We start from the raw sequence: 7,072 nt of genomic DNA, 5'->3' as shown, positions 1-7,072 counted from the left end.
TAGATTAGGATCATTTGTTTGGGTGGCTATCTCACCTATGGTTACTTATGGTTACATATCTGATGGAGGTTAGCTGGTAGCAGGACTACCCGGTGCAGGCCGTCTATAAGTCGTAAACACGGAGGATCGGGAGGAGCGCCTGGGTAGAGGCGGTAGGCCAACAAACCATGGGTAGTCCAGTCCAATGGCTTATTGGACCCATTGCATGTTGGCATTCCAGTACGAGTATTGGCTGGGCCTCGACATTCCAACCGGGAGGTTGTGGGGTGTTACGCATGCTTGTATGTTTATCATATAAACTCACTAAGCTTTATGCTTACCAAGTTGTTTATTGTTTCACGTGTCATCGGTGGCTACAGGAAGTCAAAGGCGGGACTATACACACTCATCAGCAGCATTGGGGATTTTGTGTTCATTATTATACTCTGATTTTCATTAATTGTAATTTGGAATAGACGGTTTTCTTAAAATGATTTTATAATTTAAAAGTTTTAATTTAAATGAAAATGAAATTTTTAGTCGTGAAAATGGGACGTTGCATGAACTGAAAGAAATATATTAACAGAAAAGAACACATAATAAAACCAAATTAAAGATAAACGAAGTAGCAAACCCATACATGATAAAAAGAAAATATATTCCCTATAATATTTCAAATTTACTAAAAGAATGGATCACTTACTTACAGACTCATACATGATGATGGTTGTAAAACAAATGAAACACAAAAGAAAAGAACTTTCATCGAGCTCATTGAGAAGCTCAAGCATTGTTCTTTGTACTTCATTATCACTATTTCACTTCCAGATTCCATTCTAGCATACACAACATCATTTTGTTAGCTGTTGTTTCTTTTTTCTTATTAACTATGCCTGAATAGCTAAAATGATAAAGTGTTCTATACATAAATTCTAATTCTTTTACATACTGAGTAAACCATCTAAATAAGATAAAATGACCATTTTCCACTAAAATTCCAAGAAATAAAACAAATTTCATAATTGCCATCAACTTTACTTAGGAGAAGTTGGGAAAATTTAAGGACGAATATGTAAAGAGCTAATGACCTAATACATTAAGCCATTTTGTCCAGGTTAAGTAAAAAAAAACCCTCATTCTAGTAAGCTATACTGTGTTCTTTTTTATTAATGCAAAAAGGACAACATAATAGAAATAATCACATAAATGAGGCTTTCACCGTTAAGTTAACCATGTTTGAAAATTTTTCCCTCTAATATTTTTTCCTTCCATTTCCTCAAGTGACTATAAGATAAGTCGTTATTTTAATTTTCTCTAATGAAAATTAAAAAATTTGACTAAAGATTTCTTACCTTAAGCATAATCTTTAGCTCAAAAAATAGCAAACCCAACAACAAACGCATTAGCATGGGCCTCAATAACTTGTCATGAAAATGGAGTGTTTTAAAATTATTGAAATTGCTCATTGGTGGTACCAAAGATAAGGTTAAAATAGTCATTTACTGACAAACATACAATATTTTATAAAAATGGAAGAGTAAAATGGTCATTTACTGACAAAAAAACAATACTTTATAAAAGAAACATGCAAATATATTGAATTACCTTGTATGCATATTGGGACCCTCTCCACCATCTACCTCAATCCTTGGGTTTACACCCTCCAAAGTGGATATAAATTGTCATTACAGACCACATTACTATTAGGATTTTCATGTTAAAAAAAAAAAAAAAAAAAGAAAAAGAAAAAAAAAAAAAACCTAAGAATGAACCAGCACCTTCTCCACACACATGCAACTATAATCTGACATCTTTTTCACTAGACTTTCAATAAAGATTTGGCCACTAAATCCTAGATTTATAGACATAATTAACACCAAATCCACCACTATTCAACAACAACAACAACAACAAATACAATGTCGTTCAATAATTCCATTAGAATATACTTAAAATGTACTAGATTGTATATAATGTACCATATACTCTATGGTTATTAATGGTATTAATGGTGTTGCAGGGCTCAACACTACTCCAGGTTTTGCTCCAAGAGACCACGACTTTTAATCTAAATGAAAAAGAAACATTAAAAAGTGACAAAATAAAAAGAAATAGATTTCGACAAAATATCCATCAAAGGTAAAAAGTGATAAAATAAAAAGAAACATCTTTTAATCCAATACTTTACTAATGATTATTTTATAAAAGGATTTGTCATTATAGATTACATAGATAAAAGTAAGTCATATTAAAAAATTCCATTTCCATTATATGGATTATGTGGGATTTTGGCTGGAAGTTGAATTTTTGTATAATTTTAATCCTGGATTTGGTTGCAAGTAAGTAAAGAATTGAATTCCTTAGGAACTTACATGATTTTGAACGTTCTTTTCTAAAACATATTGAATTAAACTCCCAACATGAGATTGTTAAAGTTACTCATATATCCTTTTACCTATATAATTACACAACCAAAGCCTCCCTCATCGTAAATTCAAATCAGTTTAAAGACACGGGCAACCAAAGAGAAAACACAAGAGAAACAAATTTTTTATTTACTATTTTGGGGCGAAGAGTGAAAACCATGTAATAAATATTCTGCATAATGGAAAGTTAGGATTGTTAGAACAATTTTGGGGCGAAGAGTGAAAACCATGTTACTATTTTGGGGCGAAGAGTGAAAACCAAATTAATTCTGGTTTTCTCATTATGCAAAATTTGGTTTTGTTGTACGGTTGGTTTATGACTGCTAGCAGAACCTAACATGAAAATAAAAGATTCAGAATTAATTGAAATATTACTTTACAATGAAGAAAGGACTCCTACAAACCTTTAACTTCACAAATTCAAACAAAACTCTAACTCAATATAGAAAAAGAAAAACCTCATTAACATTTCTCTAATTAGGTTTTGAGCAGAAGAGAGATGGAACAGGAAACCGTAGAAGGGAGTTTTAGACCACGGACAGTGAAACTATGAAATACCAATCTCATTTGTTGTACTTGAGGATTTTTTGACAATACCTTTTTCATATCACTAAATCAGACATAATACCTTGGAGACCTATACAGGTCTGCACAGAATAATAAGTCATGTAAATCTTGGGATTATCCCATTAATTTGACATGTAATTGATAATGTTAATCTAGCAAAACGGAAAAACGAAATGACATACTAAATCGAAATGAAACATAAATCATAAAATCGATTTTGGTAAGGAAAAAATAAGTGAATGTCGGAAAAAAAACATGCAAATCAGCAGAAAAAACAAATAAAAAGGCCAAATCCACATATGGAACAAAACCTACACCCGAAAAGAAAAATCACATCAGCCACTTTCATGAACGAAAATGATAATCTTGCTCTAGGGAGGATAACAAATTCAAAACTAAATAGACGTAAAACTAAAATTAACAAACGCTAACATACGATGCTTCTTCATTCATACTACCGCCATTGGAACATTACAATTGATAGTTTATGAGGTGAAGTTCAGAGAAAAGACAAACCTCTGATGTTTGAATCCTTGTTTGAGATTGATTTGGAGAAACCGTTCAGCTGCAGAAGACGCAAACTCGGACTGTGCTCCTCCAAAACATGGTATCCCTATTCATCGATCAACAGCTGAAAAAAGGATCGTAACCACTTTAATTTCTTTTGACCTAGTTAAACAAAGCAAGAAATAAAAATCAACAAATGGAAAACATTAAATCAATCGAAGCTATTCATTACCTACTAAATTTTGAAATTGATATTGTTAAATACAGACAAATACGTTTCTTTGATCAAGTTCTTAAGAAAATTTAGAATCTCAATAACTGCAAGTGTCATCCGAAGAGGATGTAACTGCAAAAGGTAGTGATTTAGTCAAGATTCATATATACGTGGTGATTAATAAAGGCCTAAATTAAATATCTTGGCTTTGACATGAGATTTAAAAGCAAATCCTTCATGGAATTGTATGAGCGAAACCGGCCAAGGGTTGCAATCAATATCACTAAGAGATGTGTGAAGACAGTCATAGGTGTTGCATATATCTAATAACTCGAACCACCCTCCGCCATGGAAGCACCTTTATGATATTTCCCTAGAAATACATACGCAACTGACGATTTTGAGGGTTCGTCCAAAGCAAGTTCATGAGTTCGAGAAGAAAAAGCGAGACAAAATCCTTCGTGTGTAGAGAGGGGGGACCGAGGGGGGTGTAAAAGTAATTAAACTGAAGGAAGTAGTTGAGTGTGTGAGGTGGTGGAGAAAGCAAACAGATCAGGAAGGTAGTCGATGGAACATAAAAGTCTTGTGGCAACAATTGGTAAAATAAAGTGATGACAATGTGAAATGGGAGGATAGGAAGGAAACTGAGGGTTGTCGAAGGAAAATCGTGTTCCCAAATTTTATTCATGGAAGGAAAGTAAGGGGAGGGAAAGGATTTTGGAACCATATATTCCTTCCAAATTTTCCTCCCAAATTGGGCGGATTTGGGAAGAAAGTGAGGGGAAGAAAGATTTTAAGGTTCATTTTCTTTTTCCTTCTAACTCTGGAACATAAAAACTTAAAATTTTCCTTTCATTTCCTTCGAACTTCGGAACACGGAATAATAAATATTTTCTTTCACCTCTCTTTCTTTCTGTTAAAATTTTTCTTCCCTTTCCTTTAATGAATTTACAAAAAAAAACTCAGGAACAAAGCGTAAACAAAGAAAAGTGTGAATAATCGGAAAAAGGTTCTGAAGATGTCAAATGAAAGGAAAATGTGGACCAAAAGTGTCGACAACAAAAATAACCCTTTATTGTGCCAAAACTGCAACCTTCACGAACATTATGTCAAAAATGTCAAACTTAGAACTATAATGTGGCAAAACCATGAATGTGGACAGTTTATTGTTCCTATAATCGTCTTGGAAATATCGACAAATTCTTGCGGAGTCCAAAGAAATGAAAATAAATAAAAGGTCAACTTGTTCCAATTTCATCTCTATTCAATTTGAATATCAGAATAGCGGATATAGTAATGATTCAATGGTTCAGGTCCACTTATTTTTCTTTGGTTGTTCTATAATCTTTACATTGGATTTCATTGGCCTAACTGAAAATAGGAAGATTTGATGATTCAACAGATGACTTATCATTATTCGTGACAACTATAACTTATATACTCTAACAACTAATACTATATAACTCATTAGACGATAATATTATGCAGTTGGTTACTTTTTTATTACTATTAATAATATCGCTATTCTTCTTTCAAATATGAATATGATGACTGAAAAAAATACAAAGCCCCTTATCAGATTTGAACCGAGGGCTTATGTCTTACCATGTCATTACTCTACCACTGAGTTAAAAGAAAAGGGCTTGGTTCATGGAATTCCTAAACAGGTGTCACACCCCGAAAACAGAAGGCGGAAACATTTCCGGGGTTGACTCCACGTTGAGTATCAAATCCAATGTACATAGTAAGTAAAGTAAACAACCATTACATTACATATATAAAAGTTTACATTTGTTTCAAAAGTAAAGTTGTACATTGTTATACATATGTATACATAAACAAAAGCAAGACGTGTCTTGAACGCGCTCCATCTTCGCCAAAAGGAGTCATCGGGTACCTGTCTAATACGGACCTGAGAATATAAACAGTTTGAAAATAAGCATAACGCTGGTGAGTTCATAAGCAGTTTTGTTTTGTGAAAGATGTACAAGTTCCTTTCCATTTCTGAAAATGTTTCACACCAAGAAAATCCCATATTTTCTTAAAAGTTGGTTATTGAATCCCAAAATGTAATGTAAAGATGTACACTGAAAACATGTTTACCCTTGTGAAATGTAAAGTTTAGTTATCTGGTTTGTTACATGTTTCTGGTTATGTACAAATGTTTCCCCAGGAAAATCCCATATTTTCCAGAATGTTGGTTACCAAATGTGAAAGATGTATACTGAAAACCTGGTTATCCTTGTGAAATGTATTAGGTTTAACACATATATAAAACTAATATATACAAAGTAAATAAATTACATTATTCATTATTACTATTAAGTAAATCTCTATTATCCTAATTGCGAGTTCCATAACCATACGATAGACTAGATATGGCAATAAGTAGTCCATATCACCTTATGACTTTCGTCACCCTTGAACCATTTCGGTTCGGCTGTAGCTACCAGCCAGGTGTGGGGTAGTCAGCCCCATATAGATCTATACACTCAAGTAACGCTCCTTATCTAAGAGATTCTGGTTACGGTTTCGGTCCTCCACTCGCGTATCTATGTGGAGTGTTAACCGAGGACGTGTCTCCAATTATATAGGATTAACAAATTTACTAGTAATAATACGATTATCTTCCACTCGCGTATCTCTATGGAGTGTTATCGAGGACAAAACAGTGTACTAACTTTTATGTTCAAAGTTCAAATGTCATGATTTAACTGATTAAATATGGAAAACCATTTGTGAAATATATAAAACATAACGGTTTACAACTAATTTCACAAATAATGTATATGATTATCCTGCAAGTTTCAAACGGTTATCTGTTATAATAATCAGTGTTAAAAGCATATGAGATATGAAACACACACATGTAAAACAAGTTTTGAGTACAATTAATTCCTTGTACTTTGCTTGTATTCCCCCTGAAAACAGTGAAAACAGTGAAACAAGGTAGGGGTATGAACTCACCAGACGATAAAACGCGACTGTTTGGATGCTAAGCGTTGGTTCGGGGCTTGACAACACGCGAGGTTCCTATGTAATATGAAATAATATCCAAATGTATCTAATTAGACTATAACCCACTAATTAGATATGATAATACACTACAATGAGCGAAAACACTTCAAAACAAGTGTTTGGAGTGACCCGGGTGACATCACCGGACGTATATGGCTTGGATAATGATTTGGGACTTCAAGAGTAAACTCCTTATGGAGATTACGGCCCTATACACCACACACACATGATTTCACAGCCGTGAACTCATTTTTGGGGGTTTTATGGTGCTAAAAGGCATGCTAACACTTGGGAAAATTAGCTAGGATTAATTCTAGGGCCTTGGAATGGATTGAATTCACTTAAGGACAATATATTGGAG

The 7,072-nt window shown here is 33.5% G+C and overlaps 1 long non-coding RNA gene across 2 annotated transcripts; it reads right to left on the bottom strand.

Moving 5' to 3' along the window:
- Positions 1-1,849: 1,849 nt before the first annotated feature.
- On the bottom strand, positions 1,850-4,267 carry LOC111876382 (uncharacterized). 2 transcript variants are annotated; one of them, XR_006185676.2, is made up of 4 exons: positions 3,907-4,267; positions 3,712-3,825; positions 3,489-3,603; positions 1,850-2,047 (listed from the first exon to the last, which is right to left on the bottom strand). It is a non-coding gene; the product is annotated as an uncharacterized LOC111876382 (long non-coding RNA). The 2 variants fall into 2 exon arrangements; XR_002845004.3 differs by having other exon boundaries at positions 3,712-4,258.
- Between the last annotated feature and the right edge of the window lie 2,805 nt (positions 4,268-7,072).

This window comes from Lactuca sativa, chromosome 8 (assembly GCF_002870075.4).
Source record: "Lactuca sativa cultivar Salinas chromosome 8, Lsat_Salinas_v11, whole genome shotgun sequence".
NCBI lineage: Eukaryota > Viridiplantae > Streptophyta > Magnoliopsida > Asterales > Asteraceae > Lactuca > Lactuca sativa.
This window is presented reverse-complemented; position numbering and strand designations above follow the sequence as displayed.